The sequence below is a fragment of the Galeopterus variegatus genome, unplaced genomic scaffold (genome assembly GCF_000696425.1).
Source record: "Galeopterus variegatus unplaced genomic scaffold, G_variegatus-3.0.2 Scaffold4222, whole genome shotgun sequence".
NCBI classification, from domain to species: domain Eukaryota; kingdom Metazoa; phylum Chordata; class Mammalia; order Dermoptera; family Cynocephalidae; genus Galeopterus; species Galeopterus variegatus.
This window is the reverse complement of record NW_007730333.1, coordinates 137,651-155,901: the sequence shown is the minus strand read 5'-3', so window position 1 is coordinate 155,901 and position 18,251 is coordinate 137,651.

Here is an 18,251-nt window from a genome sequence, read left to right as displayed (position 1 = left end):
CGGACACGGAAAAAAAAAAAAAAAAAAAAAAAAAAAAAAAAAACCACAGTGAGATACCACCCATACCCACTAGGATGGTAAACTGAAGCACACAGACAACAAGTGCTGGTGAGGATGTGGAGAAACTGGAGCCCCCGTACACGGCTGGTGGGATTGTAAAATGGTGCAGTCACTTTGGAAAACAGTTCGGTGGTCCCTTGATGTGTTAAACATAGAGTTACCACATGACCCAGCAATTTCACTCCCAGGTATTTACCCAAGAGAATTGAAAACCTATGTCCACACAAAAACATGCACGTGAATGTGGAGAGCAGCATTATCCATAATAGCCCCAAAAGGGAAAGAGCCCAGATGTCCATCCCCTGGTGAGTGCCTGAAGAAAATGTGGTACAAGCACACCCCGCCACAGTGTCAGCCGTACGGGAGGAAACGCTGACACACGCTGCAGCATGAACAAACCTTGACAGCACTGCGCTGAGTGAGAGAAACCGGAGGAAAAGGACCACACACTGCATGATTCCGTCTACATGAAACGTCCAGAGCAGCCAAATTCATAGAAACGGAAAGTAGATCAGCGTTGCGGGGGGAAGGGGATAGGGATGACTGAAAGGCATGGCGTTTGTCTTGGGGATGGTGACAGTGCTCTGCGTCAGCAGGAGGGTCTTCAAATAGTTTATGAAAATGCTCGTATTGTCTTTTAGTTCTGTTTTTCCATGAATATTTTGAAGTACCCTCGTATACTAAAAAACACTAACTTGTACACTTTTAAAGGGTGACTTTTATAGTATGTGAACTATATCTCAATAAAGCTGTTACTCAAAAAAAAAAAAAGGCAGAGACACGCGGGATCGCTGTGATGGTGAAATAAGGCGGCGGGTGGGCGGGGTGTGGGCACCTGTGTCCACAGGCCATGCCAGCCTGGGCTCACCCACCACGCTCCCAGCACACGCGCCTGCTTCCCTCTGAGGGCTCTGAGCTTTTCTGGGCAGTTTCTAACCAAAACGGAAGAAAATAATAAGCACAAGACCTTTCTCTTCCCCCTTAAAAGGAAAATAGATTGGCTTGAGGCTTGAAAGCCAGGATGCTCTGAGCAAGGCTGATCGGGGCGAGGATGACAGCCCTGGGGGAGGGTGGCCCGGGGGAGGGTTGTGTGGCACTCTAAGGGGCCTGCAAGCTGCCCGCTCCCCCAGGCCACACCACCTATGCCTACTTGAGTCAGAAGGCAGCAGCTCCCTCCACTAGGGCCCGGCGCTCTCTGTTTAAAATTTTCTCCCCAGTGGGACCATTGAGCCCAAGGCAGGAGGAGACAACTGACCTCCCGAGTCTCCCAGGTTTGGCTCAGGGACCAGGTGGCTTCCTCCAGGAGGAGGGCAGCTGCCTTCACCTGCTGGTCAAGGTGCAAGGCTGAGACCTTTGGGGGAACACCCTCGTCCTCCAAAGCTGTTAAGTCCCATAACAGCTGGTGGGAGGACCCTTCACTTCACAAATGGGGAAACTGAGGCTCAGAGCAGTTAAGGGAATTTCTGAAGGTCCTGAAGCAAGTTGGTGACAGGTCACCTATCGTGGCCAGGCATAGGCTGCTGGATGCCTCAAAACAACCCGGGAAAAGAATATCTATCATCCTCCCCTGATTTTTCTTGAGATAGAGACTACGTTCTCACCCAGCTAGGAGGATGCAGAGCTGGGACACAAACCCGAGTGCACCGAGGAGCCACAAAGTGTCAAGCTTGCTGAGGACTCTGTTTCTCCTTGACTCCCTTAAAAGCTAACCCCCTACCCCGCCACTTACCCAGTGCCATGTCCCATTACCTGTGGTCCCTCAGCCTGTCTGGGCGGTAAGGCGAGCTGTGTGCAGACAGTGCCAATGCGGGGCTGAGCAGGGGCAGGAGACGCAGGCCACACCCATGGCAGTGAGGAGGGCGGGCACCAGTGACGTTGCCCCTGGGCCCCATTGCTCGCCCGGGTGGCAGGAATTCCTTTCTGCTGGTGCTGTGGCCCCAGGCCTTCCTGTCTGACTTGACTGTTCCCCACAACACCCCAGGAGGGGCAGGTGGGGTAAGGTACACCCCAGGCCCCACCCCTGGGGCCACAGCCACTCCCTGGGACTCCATGAGGTGCGATGTGGGGCAGCCGTGCCTACCTCTGCTGTGCCAAGCTCCAGGAAGGGAGGAGGTGGGGTGTGTCCCAGGTACCCCCGTCACCCCCGTCGGCGAGGCTGACTCAGCCCCCAGCCATGTGTCCCAACCTGCCCCATGGGTCCCAGTGGGCAAGGAGGACACCATGATGCTCCCTAGAGGCTGAGGTTGGGCAGAGAGCAGGAGAGGAGACCCGGGGTCTAGGGAGGCTGGGAGACTTCTACAAGAGGGGACTCACAGCACTTCCTTCCCTTAGCCCAGAGAAGAAACTGGGCTAAAGCTAGAGGCACCTGGAGAGCAGCCTCTTTCCTCATTCAGGTGGGACACGCAGGGCCCCAGAGGGAGAGGCTGACCTCACACAGCTGAGATCAGCCTGCCTCTGCCTGCCTCTGCCCCGCCCTCACTTATATACTCTGGTAACAGGACAGGAAACAAGTCCCACCACTGCCGTGGGAGCCCCAGCCTGCGAGGGAGACAGGCAAGGCCCAGGGAACCATGGGCTCCCAGGAGGGCTTCCTGGAAGAGGGATAATTCAGACCCTAAACTCAGGCCAAAAATCTTGGGGTCATCCTTGACTCTTTGCTCTCTGTGCCTGACCCGTCTGGAAAATCCTGTTGGCCCCACCTTAAATATATTTCCGATCCAGCCCCTTCCATCCACTTCCAAGGCTACCACTCTGGTCCAGTCAGCACCATCCCTGGTCTCCCTGCTCCTGCCCTCACCCGCTGCTGCTGTCCTCATCACCTCAGCCAGACGGATCCTGTGCAAACCCAAATCAGCCACGCACCTCCTGGGTTCAGCACCCTGCCATGGCTCACATCTCACTCAGGGTAAAACCCAAGTTCTCCCAAGGCCCTGATGATCTGCCCACACCTCTTGCCCCTCTGACAGTAGCATTCCATCACTCACAGGCAAGGGGCACAATTGTTTTGAGGATCTGCGAGCAAATCAGAGAGTGGGGCCTCGGGAGCTGGACGGGGCAAGGGACACAAGAGAGGCCAGACCAGGAGCTGGACGTTATCCTGAGAGCGAGGGGAGTCTCCAAGAGGGACACAATCATATCTTCATTTTAGACAACGATTTGGCTGCTGTAGTGTGGATTGGTGGGGAAGCTGTGAGGGGCAGACACCCGGCGAGCACCAGCCACAGCAGAGCAGACAGGGACTAGCGGTAGGTCACGCAAGCTTTAGAGCTGTGCTGTCCAAAACAGTACCACTAGCCACATGTGCTCATGGAGCCCTTGAAAAGTGGCTACTGAGAGCTGAGATGTGCTGTGAGCGCACAATACAAAGACTTGGTATGAAAAAAAATACATATATATAATAGCCCACAAATAATTTTTATACTGATTATCTGTTAAAATGATAATATTTTGGATATATTGGGTTAAATAAAATATATTTTTAAAATTAGTTTTGGCCTTTTTTTTTACTATTTTTAATGTAGGTACAGGAAAATCTTAAATTTTTGGTAGCTACGGAATTCCCATGTAGCTCACAAGCTACGTCCATTGGACAGCGCTGATTCAGAGCATAGAGCTGACAGGGTTTGGTGGTTGATGGACTGTGGGGGCAAGGAAGATTCTAGGTCTCATTATATGTCTCCTCTCTCCTCCAATTGCTCCTTTCTGATGAGACCACGTAGTCGGAGGCCACAGGGGAGAGCCTATAGAGTTAGTTTTCAGCTTAACCCAAACACACACAAAAATTCCTATCTTTGAAGTAAAAACTACCTAGAAATTAAACAGATTGATAGAACAGGATATGAGTCCTTCATCCTTGTAGGTTGTAAGAAATTTGAGGACCACCATTAAGCAGGGAAAGGAGATGAACTAGATCAGTTCTTCCCAAAATGTGGTCTCTGGATTAGCAGCCTCAGCACCACCTGGAAACCTTTAGAAATGCAAATTCTCAGTCCCCATCTCAGTTCTACTGAACCAAAACTGTGGAGGTGGGACCCACAATCTGTATTTTATTAACACCCACCCCCTGGCCCGCAGGGTGATTCTGATTTCCGCTCAAGTTTGAGAATGACTGGACTAGATAGTGCTTCCTACCATTTAAAGGTTTAAATGCCTAGCACATAGTAGGTGCTCCAAAAATCTGTTCACTACCTTCTGTTTGACTCCTGGTCCCAGGTTAAGGTACTTCCCTCTCTGAGCCTTAGTTTCCCTCTGGGCACTTCCTGCAGCACCTGGTGGTGTTTGTACCTGACAGGGGATAGATGAACCACCTCAGGGCATTTCCTACCTCTCCGCCGTGGGCAGATCTCAGGGCTGTGACAGCCTCCAGAGGTCCCAGCTCAGCTCCACCCCGAGGTGACCTCACTGGCCTGCATGTGTGGGATGATTCATGGGACAACCTCCCACTGTCCTGTGGGCACAGCTGACAGCCTCGGGGAGCCAGCTCAGCAGCTGAATGTGGCATCTGGCTTCCCTGCATTCCAGAACTGCAGGGGCGGCGGGGGGCACCTGACTCAGCAGGCATGTGCTCTCTGGAGACAACAGTTTGCTCTGGTAGGCCCTGTCCTCCACAATGGGGGACAGCAGTCCCTGTCCACGGGGAGGCTATTTGTACAAAGTACTCGGGGCAGTGTCTGACAGACAGTCAGCCTTTGCCATGCCTTGGCCTTCTTGTAATGAGGCCATGGGCTCCCATAGGCTGATCAGAATTCCCCAGGGACTTCTTGGGTCTGAGAATGAAGCCCTGTAGGTGCAGGGAAAACAGAATGTTCACCTACTGTGAGCACGCAGGAGCCTGGCTTTTTCCATGAGTTTTCTTTGGTCGCCAGGAGGATGTCTGTGAGGGCAGGGCCTGTCTTAATCATCTTTAAGCCTCTATTAAGTGACCTCTCTAAATCAGACAGTACTGTGCCCATTTCATGGATGAGAAAAATGAGGATCAGAAAGGCACAATGATTTGCTCAAGGTCACATGACCAGAAAGTGACTGAGTCCGGATCTGTACCGAGGTCTTCCTGACTTGAAAGCTGTGACTCTTTCCACTCCTCTATGGAGAAACTCCAAGCTAACCCACAGGTTTAGAAGCCCCTGTATGTGCCATTTAAACCCACATTTGAAGCATTAGCTTCTGGCCTACATTGGAATCTTTGCAACTCCACGTTCTTTAAGAAGCAATGAGTATAGCTGACGCTTTTTGAGGTGGAGTTTGAAACATTCCTAAATCTAGATTGTCTGAGTCACTCTAGGCCTCTGTTGTTTCGCCTGTGAAATGGGCATGACAAAAACCTACCAAGCTGAAGCAGAAATTTGGACCTGATGATCCTGAGAGCCCTCCTAACTCTCCGATGCCAGCATCCCTATGCCCAGTACAGGGATCGAACCCTGGACCTTGGTGTTATCAGAACCATGCTCTAACCAACTGAGTAACCATCCAGTCCCCCGTGCCTACTTTAAAAGGCAAGGACTAAAGTTAAATTTAAAAAAATAAAGAAAGAGTGGGGCAAAAGTCAATCCTAGCTCATTTTGACAAGCTCCTGTCTGTATGCCCCTTACAGCTGATCCAGAAGCAAAACTCGTGGAGGCGTCCCAGATATGGATTCAAAGCCAAATAGAATGCTAAGGGCCACCATGGCCTGTCAGCCAGAGGCCACCGGAAGCTGCCTGCAGTTAAACAAGTTAAAGGAGCTCCACCTGTCCAGGACAGGAGGTGAGAGTGAGGGACAAAAACTGAGGCTGAAGGAGCTGGGACTTAGTACAAGGGACTTAGACTTTACCCCGTAGGAGCAGGTATCCCGAGTCAGCCCCACTAACCTCTGGTGGTTCAGGAGAAGATGATAGCTGGTACAGGATCATGTGCCAATAACACTGAATCACATAATCAGATAAAGGTTCCTTTTTAACCCATCTGGGCCCTTCTGATTAAGTATAACATGGAGGATATTACTCTGGAACCAGCCAGCCTGGATTTGAATCCCAACTCTGTGACTTGCTTGCTATGTGACCTCAGGGAAGTTACTTAACCTCTCTGAGCCTTGGTTTCCTAATCCATAAAATGAAGATAACAATAGTACCTACCTTATTGGCTTGCGACTATGAATTTAAGAACTTAAAGTGCTTATAACGGTATTAGCTATTATTAAATATAGGCGAAAGTCTAAGTGTTAACGTGTCTTCAACGTGCCCCTTTGTTTGTCCCTCTCTTTTAATAAAGTGAGTGTAGGCCCTTGGCTTAGAATCTTCAGAAGCCAGTGGTGTCTGATTAGAATGTAATAACCTTACTCTGCTTTCCTAGTTTTTTGTCTTTTTTTTTTTTCTTTAGCTATTTTCAATTTATGGCAGATAGCACTAGTTTGCCATCTTAGGGGATGGCTGGTTAGCTCGGTTGGTTAGAGCACAGCCTTATAACACCAAGATCACAGGTTTGGACCCCACCAAGGTCATGGGTAACACCAAGGTCATGGGTTCAGATCCCCACAAACATCTTGGGTGTAACACAAAGTTTCCTTTGAAAAATAAATTATTTTAAGTAAAGATGTGAGCTAAAAAGAAAAGTTAAATAATGTAATATTAACATTTTTAAATATTAAAAATATGTAATAAATAATAATCCAGGGGGATATAGATGTGACAAAGTTTCTGGAAGAGGTACGTGGATGAATGAAGCTTAGGACATTTTGCTATTGGAGACAGGGATCCCTGAAGAGGTTCGAGCAGGAATATTCAGACAAGAGTTGTGCAGTAGGAGGCCTGATCCCTAGGACGGAGGGACGGGAGGCAGACCACCCTCTGCCCTACCTGGGGCTGAGTTGGGCCAGGGACTGGACGGAGGGGAAAATTCAGGAGAATATTACAAACTTCTTCTTACAAATTAAATGCAAAAAGGCCATCTTTGACACAATCCGGAAATTTTGAGTGTAGACTGAGTATTAAGTTATTTGAGGAATTTCTGTTATTTTTGTTAGGTATAATAATGGCATGGCGGTACCATAAACACAATGTCACACATTGGTGGTGCAGGCTGAAGTGATTGCAAGTGACAAGACATGTGCCTGGGTTTGTTTTGAAGCACCCCAGCAGCAGGAAAAATGTGGAAGAGGGAGAGATACAGCAGGACAGGCGGGTGCTGACGACAGTGGAAGCCGGGTGACGTGTCCGCAGGGGCTCACTATGCTATTCTTTCTAACTCTGTGGATGGTTGAGAGTTTCCATAATGAAAGTTTTTAAAGTTTCCATATAAAAGTTTTTACGTATGTCACCGGATCCATGTTCCACAGCATCAGAGGGCTGGTATTGTTCTTCAGAAGCGTCTGGACTGTGGATTCCTTCCCTTTGTTTGGACCCAGAATGGAAACATTTAGCAATCAGACACCAGGGAGGCTCCTGGCTGGACATGTGGTTGTGGAATCTCCAGCTGTGAATTGTGATCCCATCCTACAGCTGTTGGATCTGCCAGTAGAGTTCTGTTCTCTAGGAGGTGTTCAACGATCTCTGTGAATAAATAAGTGTGGGATGTTGACCTTTGTGACAGATACAAAGGGAGGGACGGAGGGAGGGAAGACGGGGGAAGAGAGAAGGAAGATAAAGAAAAAGCTCTTGAGAGCATCTTGAGACCCAAGTCCCAACTGTTGGAATGAGTTCATCTCCGTTGGAAGGAGACGGTGCCTTCAGCCTGGGAATTCTCCCAAGAGCTCTGGGAGTGACTCTCCTGTAAGTGGTATCTGGGCCAAGCTCAAGCCCATGAAGATGACCTGTCCTATGGGTGTGAGGGACAGGCACTGGGCACCGGATGTGGGGAGCCTGAGTATGGGAAGAGGCAGCCTGTGTGCCTGGAATGCAACCCGCTTCCCTGCCTGAAGAAAAGCCTGCTCCTTATGGCCTGGCTCACGGGTGCCCCTCCTGTCTCCTTCTTCTGTGTCCCTGTATTACACAGGGTTTTCCAGAGAAACAGAACCCACAAGATATATAGAGAGAGGTGCAGAGGAAGAGATTTATTACGAGGGATTGGCTTGCGCAATTATGGAGACTGAGATGTCCCATGATCAGCTGTCTGTGAGCTGGAGGCCAGGGAAAGCCAGTCGTGTAGTTTGCCTGAAAGATCACTCACCACGCTGCTCTCTGCCTGCCGGACAGCCTGGGGGTCTGCCACCCTCTCCCAGCAGCCTGCCTGCCTCACCCACTGCCAAAGCTGTGACGGCACAAGAGCGGAGCCTTGCAGAGAGACGTGGCTCAGGCTTACGTCTAGGCCTGAGCTGGAAGCTGCCAGACCTCAGTCTGAGTTCCGGCTGGAGCCACATGACCTTCGCCAGACCCCTTAACCTCCACAGGCTTAGCTTCTTCACTGATCAAATGGAGAAACCGCCCACCCCCCAGGGACAGACATCTGAGCTGCTCAGTAAAGCTTCCTGTTTTAGTTCTCCGGGAGGGGGTTAAAGAAATTCCTCCAGTGCCCCTCTGAGGTGGGCTGGGATCTCACGACGTGGAGCAGTGGCAGGTGGACAGCAGCCCCCACTGAGATCCAGGCAGAAGCGGGGCGCAGAGGGGGCACCACGTGGAATGCCCCCCGAGCAGGGGCTGCATCTGGGGGAGAGGGTGGTCCTGCTGCCTGGGCCTTCTCCTCAGGCAACAGCTCAAGCCCAGACCACGGGCCGGTACCACTGAGCAGGATGATTTACCAACAACACCCACCTTCAGAAACCTACGGGAACATCTGGGGTGGGGGCCGGGAAATGAACCAGTCCTGCCCCTCATGGTAGGGTGGGGGGATGGTGTTTATGGATCTCTGTTTCCAAAGTCTACAAAACCCTTTCACAGCCGTATCTTTCTGTCCTGCCTATCAGACACCTCTCAGTCAGCCCCTTATCCGAGGGTCTGTCCTGCGCCAGGCCCGCACCGGGGCTCGCATCTGACAGTGAGGGGCCCACAGCTCGGACGCGGGGGCCCCGACTCTGAGCACCCAGCTCTGTTCTACCACTGACTCTTTTCCAGTCAAAAAGAGGATGTCTCTGTCTGCCCTGGAGACAAAGAAGAGATAGGAAGGGGACATAGGGGGGCACAGAGTGGCATGGGAAAGGGGAGTGAGAGGAGAAACCCAGGAAGCCTTCAAGGACGAGATGAGGTTGGTTTTGAAGGTGGGTTGGGGTTTGTTTGGTTATTTTGTTTTTTAAAAAGTAACTTCTCCCACCTCCTGACAGAAGTAGCACTGATTCCTCACAGCAACTTAAGAAAAATACAGGTAAACAGGGAAGGAAACAAAAAAGTCCCCTGGAATTCCCGTCACCTAGAAATAACTGCGGTTGACACAGGGGCATGTCCTTCATCTTTTCTATCCACAGATACTTTGTTTCTTTCAAATGTGAGGTCAGGCTGTGGAGGCTGCTTTAGGAGGTTGGGGTGCAGGTTTCCCCAGAGTGACCTGGGACCCACCCTCCTGGTGGCCTCTCACTGGGGTGGTGCCATGCAGCGGGTGTCTCAGCCACCTTCTACAATCACCCTTATCTCCAGTTGTCTGCCTTCTGTCCCTGTTTCTCAACCAGCTCCAAACTGTGGAAGGGAAAGGGGTTGTTTATTAAACGCCTAAACTTAAATCACCAAATATAAGACTTTTAAATTTTTGACATCTTAGTTAACATTTTTTTTTTTGGCAGCTGGCTAGTGTGGAGATCTGAACCCTTGACCTTGGTGTTATAGCATCACATTGTCCCAACTGAGGTAGCTGGCCAGCCCAACCAACGTTTTTCTTTTTTTTATTATTAGTTAATTAATTAATTTACTAATTGAAACATAGTAGATTGTACATATCCAATGGGGTACAGAGTTGAATATCAATACCTGCACGCAATATGTGATGTTCAAATCAGGATAGTTAGCCTATCCAATATTACACAATGTAATGATTTTTCTTGGTCCTTTTCCAACTCCTCTCTTACCCCCCCCCCCCGATCCTCTCTCTTTCCCACCTTTGGTAACCTCAGTTCTGTTCTCTCTTTTTGAAAGTTTAACATATTATTGTGATTGTTCAATCTTTTTCTTTTTTTCACTTATTTGTTTATTTTTTAGCTCCCACTTATGAGTGAGGACATGTGGTATTTCTCTTTCTATGCCTGGCTTATTTCACTCAACATTATTTTCTCTAAGTTCATCCATGTTGCTGTGAATGGCAGGATTTCATTCTTTTTTATGGCACAATAGTATTCCATTGTGTAAATAAATATATCACATTTCCCTTTTCCGGTCATCTGACAGTGGACATTTAGGTTAGTTCTAGCTCTTGGCTATTGTAAATAGAGCTATGATAAACATAGGAGTGCAGGTATCCCTTCGACATGATGATTTCCATTCCTTTGGGTATATACCCAGCACTGCGATTGCTGGATCATATAGCAGTTCTATCTGTAGTTATTTGAGGAACCTCCATACTATTTTCCATAATGGCTGCACCAATTTACAGTCCTGCCAACGGCGTAGGAGGGTTCCCCTTTCTCTGCATCCTCGCCAGCATTTGTTATTCTCTGTCTTCTTTATAACAGCCAGTCTGACTGCGGTGAGATGAAGTCTCAGTGTAGTTTTGATTTGCATTTCCCTGATGCTGAGTGATGTCAAGCATTTTTTCATGTGTCTGTTGGCCATTTGTATGTCTTCCTTTGAGAAATGCCTGTTCAGCTCCTTTGTCTATTTTTTAATTGGATCCCTTGTTTTTTTGCTGGTAAGTTGTTTGAGTTCCTTGTATATCCTGGATATTAATCCTTTGTCAGATGCATAGTTTGTAAATATTTTCTCCCACTCTGTAGGTTTTCTTTTCACTCTGTTAGTTTTCTTTTGCTTTGCAGAAGCTTTTCGGTTTGACATAATCCCATTTGTTTATTTTTCCTTTTGTTGTCTGAGTTTTGGGGGTCTATTCATAAAGTCTTTTCCCAGTCCTACTTCCTGAAGTGTTTCCCCTATGTTTTCTTTTTGGAGTTTTATAGTTTCAGGTCTTATATTTAAGTTTTTAATTCATTCTGAGTTGATTTTGGTATACAGCAAGAGGTATGGGTCTAGTTTCATTCTCCTACATATGGAACGACAACATTTTTTCTAAAACAGCTTTTTAAATGGCTGCTTTTTATGGCTACATCAGAGTTTATTTAACCATTCCCCAGCACTGGACCTCTAGGCTTTCTCCCGTACCTTTTGAAATGTAAATTACCCTGGGGGAAAACCTTTAGGGTAAATCTGTGTCAAAGACTGGGTTAGAAGCTCCATGGGGACCAGCAAGACTTGGTGGTTGGCAAACTCTTTCTGTAAAGGGCCAGAGAGAAAATATTTTAAGCTTTGCAGGCCAGGTGGGATTGAACAAACAGGTAAATGGGTGGCAGACGGCGGGAGCCGGGTCTTTCATGGTCAAGAAGGAGTCACAGTTAAGCAAGGGGAGGAGGCCAGCATCATCCACGGGGTAATGGGTTGGGGTTGGGGACATAAGTGTGAACTGGTGTTAGCTTAGTAGAGACACAAGAGGTTACATGCAGAAATACAGATGTGTGCATATGCATGGGTTAGTATACATACACATATCTCCTCAGTCTGTCAGCTAAATGGCCAACAACAATGACTTCCCAGAAGCAACAAGCACATCTAGCACCAGAGAGTGGTTTCTGTCACCTCTCTTCCCCTGGGTGATGGAGACGCAAAGGATTACTCAAAGCCCATTTCTTCTGAGCCGTGAGAAACCCCAAAGGGGTTAATTTCCTGGAACCCTCAAGAGAGACACATTCCTCCTCGGGAAATTAACCCTGAACGGGGGTTCTGTCTCAGTATTTATTCTCCAGGCCAGAAAGTTACAGAAAAGGAACATAGGTGGAGTTATGGCTAAGTATAGTTTAACAGTAGAAGCTGGTAACATCAGTGAGATAACAAAGTGACATTCCACAATGCAATTTGCAAAAGGTTAAGTCGATCCACCAACAAAAGCTTGTTCATAGCTGATGGAGTTTGGATGTATTGTTCCCTCCAAAACTCATGTGGAAATTTGATCCCCAATGTGGCAGTGTTGGAAACTGATTGAGTCATGGGGGCGGATCCCTCATGAATGGATTAATGCTCTCCCTGGGGGAGGGGGGATTAATGAGTGAGTTCTCACTCTATTAGTTCCCGCAAGAGCTCCTTGCTTAAAAAGAACTTCTCTCTCTTGCTTTCTCTCTCGCCATGTGATCTGCTCGTACGCACTGGCTGCCTGCCACTTTCCACCATGAGTAGAAGCAGCCTGAGGCCCGTGCCAGATGCAGCTGTCCCAGAATCGTAAGCCAAATAAACCTCTTTCCTTTATAAATTACCCAGTCTCAGGTTTTCTGTTATAGCAACACAAAACAGACTAATACAATAGCAAACACTACAGCAATTTCCTTAGCATATTTACATAACAATAAAGCAACTTTCTTAACATATCAATCAGTAGGTTAACATGCTCTAAGGACATCCATCCTTGAGTCAACAATTTTGCTGTGTTACAATTCTTTATCTACAACAGAGACTTTAGCCTGGGGAAAGTTTCCTATCTTTTGCAAGCTTAACATTTCTATATGAAATTTTTAAAAGTTAGGTTATACCTGAAACTACAGGGCTTTGGAAACTAGGCCCTGTGAAATACATTTGCTTTATAAATGTTAGTATACTCCACAGTTTCTAACACCATTCTCCAGTGAAAGGAACCAGGGCCCCTTTCATTTCTAGGAGAAATGGATGATTTTCAGACTGTGATGGGAAATATTCAAGATGAGTCTGAAGCATCTTGTAGTGCCAGAAAATAAGGAAGTGCTTAAACACACGCTCACACACACACACACACACACACACACACAATGATTGGGGTGTGTCAAATCAACAGGAGAGCCAACTGAAAGAGCTCCCAATGGCCAAAGCTGGAACAATTTGAGCAACAAAATAAAGAAAGTAGTATGGGATTATAACCCAAGTATAAAATAAATACCCATGAGTCTATACCAATCTGAATAAATAATTGAATAAATAAACAAGTGGGAGAGAATAAGCAAATATCTAGTGCAGAAGAATTTCAAATAATTTATGTAGACATTCTGCCCTTATGGAGATGGAGCATAATTCCCACTCCATAAATGTGGGCTGCACAAAGTGACTTCGTTCCAAAAAATAGAGTATGGAAAGAGATGGGGAGAAAAGTAACTTTACAGTGAAGAATTCTGACAAACACTATGTCAAGCCAGATGGCCAACATTAACATTGATGGTGAGAAGTCATACTGGTGGTACATACCTTGGATAGGATGTGATGAGATGGCCCTTCACCTCTGTGGGCTTCCTCGCAGAAGCACATGACCCCAGCCTAACCACAATAAAAACATCAGACAATTCCCAGTTGAAGGACATTCTACAAATTCCTGACCAGTACTCCTCAAAACTGTCAAGGCCATCAAAAACAAGAAAAGTCTGTGAAACTGTCACAACCAAGAGGAGCCTAAGGAGATATGACAACTAAATTTATGTCATATCCTGGAACAAAAACAAAAAAAATGATTAGGTAAAAACTAAGGAATTCTGAATGAAATATGGTCTTTAGTTAATAATGTTTTCAGTATTGGTTCATAAATTATGACAAATATACCATGTCAATGTAAAATGTTAACATTGGGGGGAACTGGATGTGGGGATAGGGGAACTCTTGGTACCGTGTTCACAATTTTACCATAAATCCAAAACCATTCTAAAAGAAAAAGTTTATTTTAAAAAATTTGAGGCTGTCAGAGTGTAACACCGAGGTGAAGGGTTCAGATCCCCCTACTGGCCAGCCACCAAAAATTTTTAAAATTACGGATAAAGAACTAAAAACTGGATAGATAAATGGGGGAAAATATGAATATATAATTCACAAAAACATGTGAATATAGCCCCATATATTTTAAAAATATTCAAGCTCACTCATAATTAGAGAAATGTGAATTAAAACAATACTTGTCACCTATAAGATTGGCAAATATTAAATGTATGACAACACATCTTGTTGACGAGTCTGTGGGGAAACACTTTCCTACATTGCCACTGGAAATGCAAACCAGAACAACCCTTATGGAGGAGAATTTAACAATACCTAAGAGAAACACCTTCGCACCACCTCTTGACTCAGTAACCCCACTCCTAGGAATCTACCCTGAAGATAAATCTTCAAAAATATGAGAATACATATTTATAAGGCTATTCATTGCAACATTGTTTATAACTACAAAATGTTGGAAACAACTTAAATATCCATACATAGGAGAGCGGGTAAACTATGGTATCTCCACACAATGGAGTAGCACATAGCTGTAAATGTGAATGAGATCTCTATGAGCTGATGCAGAGTGGTTTCCATACACACAGTTAAGGCGAAGAAAGCAAAGTGCAAAAAAGTACCTGGGGTGAGCTACCCATCATGTAAGAAAGAAAGGGATATAGGAAAATCCACATGTATCTGCTCATTTGTGCAAAAGAAATCTAGGAAGTGTACACCAGAAGTTAAAGAGGTTGGTTAGCTACAGGGGGTGGGTAGGAAAGGGGTGACAAGAAGGAAGGAATGGGAATCAGGGGAGAAGGAAGTAACATTTGTCTGAGTATACATTTCTGTCAGCTTTGACTCAGAGCAATTGTAATTTTTCATGTACCTCCCCAAATAAATAAGCAATTGAGACCATCCAGAACGTTGGAGGAACCCAGAATGGAATACAAAACCTTACAAATGGACTGCAAAACAAATGATAACAGACCACACTGAAGGTGACAGAGAAAAAAGACCTAACTTAAGTCACTGTGAATACAGTTCTTGAACTGGACTCTGTAAGGCCACTTGAGTTATTAAATGTGTTTCTTACTGGGGTAGGGGTTAGCAATCCTGAAAGTACTGTATGTGTATACTAGAATTGAGCAAATAAGTAAATGCATTGTAGATAATGAGAGCAAGATTATCAGTGTCAAAGAAAGAAGTGTCAAAGAAAGAAGACCACAGATATAAATAACTAACTGAAAAAAATAAATAAATGGGGAGAAGTGACATCTCATTCTTTCAGAAGATTTCAACTAATAAATGTAGAAGGAAAGAGGGAAACAGAAAACCACCATTATGCAGAAATATTAATAAAAGAAAGATCCACAAATAGATGCTAAAATTAGCAGGCAAAAGTTTGAGGAGAAACAAGTATTTACACAGTCCCAAAGAATTTCTCCTAAGACATTTATTAAGTACCATTTGCCAAATTTATAACAATTTAAATGAAAATTTATAAACATTACAAAATTATTAATTACAAAGAGAAACATAGTATCTTTATAGTGGAAAAACCCAACTTAAACAAGACACAGTTCGGCTGAGTGATCAAGGTTAACGTCACCTGTAACAAAACTCATTGATATCGTGAAGACCTTAAGATGCGCTGAAAAAAAGCATCACACTACTTCTGTTGTATTCTTGCTGAAAAAATGTATAACCTTAATCTAATCATGAGATACTTTAGGCAACCCAAACCGAGGAACATTTTGTAAAGTAACTGGCCAGTTTCCTTCAAGTGTCAAGGTCATGAAAAACAAGGGAAAATAGAGGAACAGTCACAGATTGGATCTGCATATTTATTTCATTTCCCTCCTTTTTACTGAGGCACAAGTTACATATAGCAAAGTATGGCTTGATTAATTTTCATATATACACACACACACACACACACACACACACATAACCATCACCCCAATCAAGATAGAGAACTTTTCCAGCACCCTCAAGACGGCTACCTTGTGCCCCTTCCTAGTCTATATCCTCAGTGGTAACCACTATTCTGACTTCTATCACCTCCGACTAGTTTTGCCTGTTTCTGAAGTCAACACAAATGGAACCATGAAGTATGCACTCCTGCGTCTGGTTTATATTGCTCAGTATAATGTCTCTGAGATTCATTCATGTGTTACGCGTGGCAGTAGTTCATTAGTGTTCATTGCTATGCAGTTTCCATTTTATGAACACACACAGTTCATTCACCTGTTGGTGAATAGTTGAGTTGTTTCCAACTTTTGGCTATTCTGAATAAGCTGCTCTGAACTTTCTTTTGGTGAACACATATACATTCGTGTATCTTGTATGTATACCTGAGATTGAAATTGCTTGTCTGAGTAGGTCCAGGTGGACACACGCTTAGCCTCTGCAAGTATGACCAAGTAGTTTTCCAACATAGTTGTAGCATTTAAAGCTTCCGCCAACATCATGTAAGAGTTCTGTTTGTTCCATGTATTGTTCGACATCAATAACACTTCATATTGTCCATCTTCGTACACTTTTATTGCTTTAAATACCACCTCTGTGTGAAGACCTTCCCCCAATCTCTATCTCCGACCCGGTGCTCCCCGCTAATGCAATCAGTGCTCCAGTTGTCCATATGACATCTCTCCTCAGATATCTTATTGGTATCTCCAAGATAACAGGTCAATGCAGAGCTCTCAAGTCTTCCTTCTTCCCGAAGGCTTCCTTCTTCCCCTGACTTCCTAATCCTCATAAAAAGCACCACCATCTACTCACCTGCTCCAGCTAAAAACCTGTAATTCCTCCCTTTCCCTCACCTCCACATTCAATCCTCAAGTGAAGCCACAGTATTCTATTTCCATAAACTATCTAGAGTCTGCCTATTTCTCTCTACCTTTACCGCCACTCCCCTAATGCAAACCCCCCTCATTCTTGACTGCATGATCGTTAGAGGGATCTTTCTAAAAAATAAGTCAATCGCATCACCTCCTTACTGAATGCCCTCCAGTTACTCCTTAGTGCTCTGACATAAAAGCCTAACTCCTTGCCTCAAAGGCTACAAATCTCTATCTTGTCACTTACTTCCTTACTGCTCATTTCCTCCACTAAAATGTAAAGTCCCCAAGGGTCAAGGCTGCTTGTGTCTAGTCCCTACTGTCTAGAACTGCACTGACTACTATAAATAGCCACTACCCATAGATGGCCACTTAAATTTAAATTAGGGCTGGCCAGTTTGCTCAGTCAGAGCACTTTACAACACCGAGGTCAAAAGTTCAGATCCCTGTATTGGCCAGCTGCCAAAACAAAAAAAATTTTTTTTAATTAATTAAAAGTAAACAAAATTAAGAATTCAGTCCCTCATTCACACTAGCCACATTTCAAGTGCTCAAAAGTCACATGTGGTCAGTGGCTATCACGGGTAGTGCAGATGTGGAACATTTCCAACATTGCAGAAAGTTCTGTTGGATAGCACGGGTCTAGGACCCAGGCACACATAACAGGTACCCAAAGAGTGTGTGAATTTGATAGGTAAGATAAAGATTTCTTTTATACCCATCTTACCGGTGAGAAAAACATAGCTCAGAGAGGTTGTGCCGTTATCCCAAGGCCACACAACCAGGAAGCAGCCTAGCAGAGATTTGAACCAGGGTTGTCTTGCTCCAAAGCACATGAGACTCCTTTTCCCAGACAGCAGACTCTTGGCCGATTACAGAGCCACAAGGCTCTCCTTGTCCCCCTACAGTTCCCTCCTCCTCTCCCACCCCCTGCCCTTTACTGCTGAGCTTGAACCTTACTGTGGGGGAGACTGTGGGCAGCTTCACAGGACTCAAGGCATTAAGGGATCTGAGGTCAGTCCTGACTCCATACAGATTCATTGGCTGTATGACCCTCGGCAAGTCCCTTCTCTGGGCCTCAGCTGCATTGCTATAAAATGAAGAAACTGACCCTGACTTCCCTAAGGGTTGGGGATGGCAGGCAGGGGGCCTAGCGTGACTGAGGGCACTCTCCAGATCCTCGCTGGCTCTGCGGCAGCCCAGCATGGAGAGTGAGAGGATCGGATGAGGGATCCTTAGGTTGCCTTGACCAGCTCCTGTTTCTTGAATGCCCGCACATGAGACAGCTGAGGCTCAGAGAGGGAGAGTAACTTGGCCGAGGCTACACAGCAGGAGAAGAAGCAGAGCATGGTCATGGAACCAGAACCTGCAACTTTCTGGTTCCGTGCCCATGCCGGCGAGCAGGGCGAGGGGCCCCCAGGGCAGAGCCGGGGCCCAAGGGAATCGGAGAGAAGGAGTTGCCCTGTGGTAAATAGTGAGCTCCCGGTCTCCGGGGGTGTGCAAGCCGGTGCTGGGCTGTCCGCGGGCGGGGCCGGGGCGGCGCCGGGGCGGGGCG